Raw genomic sequence first — 3,168 nt, 5'->3', positions numbered from 1 at the left:
TGAATTAAAAAAAAAATTTCTTTACAACAATAAAGAATTTAAAATGTTTTGTGAGCAGATACTTAGTAAGAATTTATTCGCACTTAATATGATAATTTCAAATAAAAACTGCTTATCATTGGATTTGCAGCGCAAACTAAAATGTTTTGCACTGATTTGGATTTCTTATCAGGCCAAGTGGCTAAAAATACTACTTAAGCGCTTTCAAAAACAATAAACATTCCCCGGCTTCTGTGTACGTCAGGTGTTTGTTTTCGCTGGCGCACCCAAAACCTATGTGCGTTTTGTTATTGCATGGAAACATGTTACAGTTCAGGTCTTTATTATCTATTTATATCTTTTTAATTATCCAAAATAATTTATGCGAAATAAACATTTTTTTTATTTCTTTTTCATGGTTAGTATATAAAAGTGAATTTTATGTATTGTGTGAATTGCTGACCGCTACGGTCAAGTGTTTCCGTGGTGTAGTGGTTATCACATCCGCCTAACACGCGGAAGGCCCCCGGTTCGATCCCGGGCGGAAACAATTGATTTTTTATATATATATATATATATATGAAGAAACAGTTAAAAAAAACTGTGCGCATTTATGTGTATATTTATTAAACAACAGACTGGTAGCCAGAAATTTATTTCGTTATTGGTTTTCAGAAAATTTCAGTAATGCAAAAAAAAAAAAAAAATATGTCCCATTAAATAAGTTCTTCAATCAAAGTTCTGTATTATCTGAGCTAGTGAAAATGTAGTTATCTGTTAATATAATAGAAGACAAAAACCGCTTATACTTTAACAACAAATCGGTTAAAAAACATCAAAGTCATCACACAATATGTTCGGACGCATGATCAGAAAATGTCCATGTTTTTAATACACCTACACACTTGTCTATTGTGAAATTAAATTAGAATCAATTAGCCGATCAGTACGTATTTATTATAGTACAAGTATGTAGTACATTAATTTTCACTATCTGTCTAAGTTTTTGAGGCATATAAAAAACTGTAACAATTGACTATGTTTGGGTCCAAATTTGGAGGAATTGCGCTAAGCCCATTGGAGTCAATATACACCAAAAGAGAAGCCATCTCAAGAAATGTATTTAAGGAATTCATTTTTATATTTTTATTATTTTTTTTGGCTCAGAAAAATTAAAATCAGTTCTTAGATCTTTTGATCGTCTAATTTTTATTTTAACACACTATGCGCCCCCCTTACTTCTCCGGACTACATGGTTGTTAAAAAATAAATTACATTAGCTGTGCTTCAGTATACAATGATCTGATTTTTTAGCACACGGAATAAAAATAATACGTTGCGATAGTAATTGACGTGTATATAGTATCTTCAGGTCTAATGAGAGATCTGTGAGATTAATATTTAAATTTTCGATTATTGTTTATTCAAAAAAGTCTCCCTATGAGTCAACTCAGTGTCGATAAGTTTTTCTTGCATTGAGAATTTTGTTTATGGAATAGTCAGAAGTAGCATGGAACCAAATTAGAAAAATTCAAATAATAATTAATGTCTCTTTGGTTAGGAATTCTCGTACGATTGTGCTTTTAGTATTTTTTTAGTGTATTATCATTACTGGCTCTTATTATATCTTCTGTCCATCTTTTAATATTGCTTTGATATTTGCTTTGTCGTATAACTAATAAATCTCGTCATTGTAGCGAATGTGATACTAACGACACGCAAATATTAGACCAAATATCTTTCTGAGAATTAATGGTTTGATGGCTTTTAGTACATGCACGGGGTTAATGTTTTAATTGAACAAGAAATATGTGTATGTGTTTTGATATCTTCGATAACACTTTGCAGTCGTTAATGATTCATCTTATATATCTAAAGGATAAAGGATCTATAAACTATCTCGAATTTGTGGTTTCGCAACGCAAGAGATGTATACTCGTTTTTGTACTTTATTTTGTTTGGATATTAAGATCACGGGTCTAAATAATAATGCCGTCACTGTATGTGAAAACTTTTTGAATATAGTTTCTCTTAGTTCTGTTTGGACATCTATATTGAGGAGTGAACAGAACATCGGATCGTCTTGTTACAGTTCTCTATAAATAATAATAAACACTGACAACAGATCGTTTTGCTCCTTTGCCTTGTATCGTACTGCACATGTATTTAAGTGTTTATATCACTTTTTATAACATATATCAATTTCTTTTGAAAAACCCAATACTTCGTATTTACATGACTTAAATGTCAGTCAACATAGTTTTTTTTGACAGTAATTAAAAGCGGTTTTAGATATTTTCAGTATACTTCTGTTTATCTCAATATATATTGCTTGGAAAGTATGAAATGCTAGTTCAGTTCTGTGTTATATACGGGAGAATTAACAATATTCCTTTAAACTGATTTTCGATGACCTTCGATGTCGGCACATAGCAGACAACAATGTTTCCAAAAATTGATTTTGAGTTGAAAAACGATTTCTTTTTGATAGGTAATCTTTATTTTAACTTTAGTTTATTTCTTTTTATGAAGCTCCAGATAATGCATATCATTTTTGATATGGTTGTTAGGATGGTCTCAAAAACATTTTATCTTTAAACTCTTTTCAGCAAAAAATAATATTGAGATTTTTGAATTTTTCAAAAAGAGCCAGCAGTTAGATGTAGTCAAATTTGGTAAATGGGTTTGTTATTGCAAATATTTCTACATTGATTCACTGATTTTACCGATACTTCTTGAGCTGTGTGAGCAAAAGAATAAATTTATTAAAAAATATTTCTTTCTTTTGTAAATCAAACATTTTTTTAACAAATTCAGCGAAAAAAATTTAACAAATTATGTAAATTAATTAATATGAAAATTTAATTAAAAGGTGATATGTACAGCTGCATGATATATATTTTATGAAGGAATATATGCTTTAATAGTATAGCAATTCTATATTTATTAATAATTATTTTATTACAATAAAAAGGATAATACCAATGCATTTAATTCGCAAATATTACAGATATATTAAAATTTGAAATCCAAAGTCATTATTGTCATCACATCACATTTCATTTATATAGCACGTAATTAGCATAAATTTAAATGCTTTCTCATAACACGTTTGTGCAACATGCAACCACTTTATAAAACTTATAGGTTTATTCAGTTCAATTAGTTTTTACAAAAATGTTTTTGTTT

At 29.0% G+C, this 3,168-nt stretch overlaps 1 non-coding gene across 1 annotated transcript; it reads left to right on the top strand.

Annotated features, from left to right (window-relative positions):
* The first annotated feature begins 456 nt into the window (after window positions 1-456).
* Trnav-aac lies at window positions 457-529 on the top strand. Its single transcript has one exon. It is a non-coding gene; the product is annotated as a tRNA-Val (tRNA).
* The last annotated feature ends 2,639 nt before the right edge of the window (window positions 530-3,168 follow it).

Source organism: Teleopsis dalmanni, chromosome X (assembly GCF_002237135.1).
Source record: "Teleopsis dalmanni isolate 2A chromosome X, ASM223713v2, whole genome shotgun sequence".
Lineage (NCBI taxonomy): Eukaryota > Metazoa > Arthropoda > Insecta > Diptera > Diopsidae > Teleopsis > Teleopsis dalmanni.
This window is presented reverse-complemented; position numbering and strand designations above follow the sequence as displayed.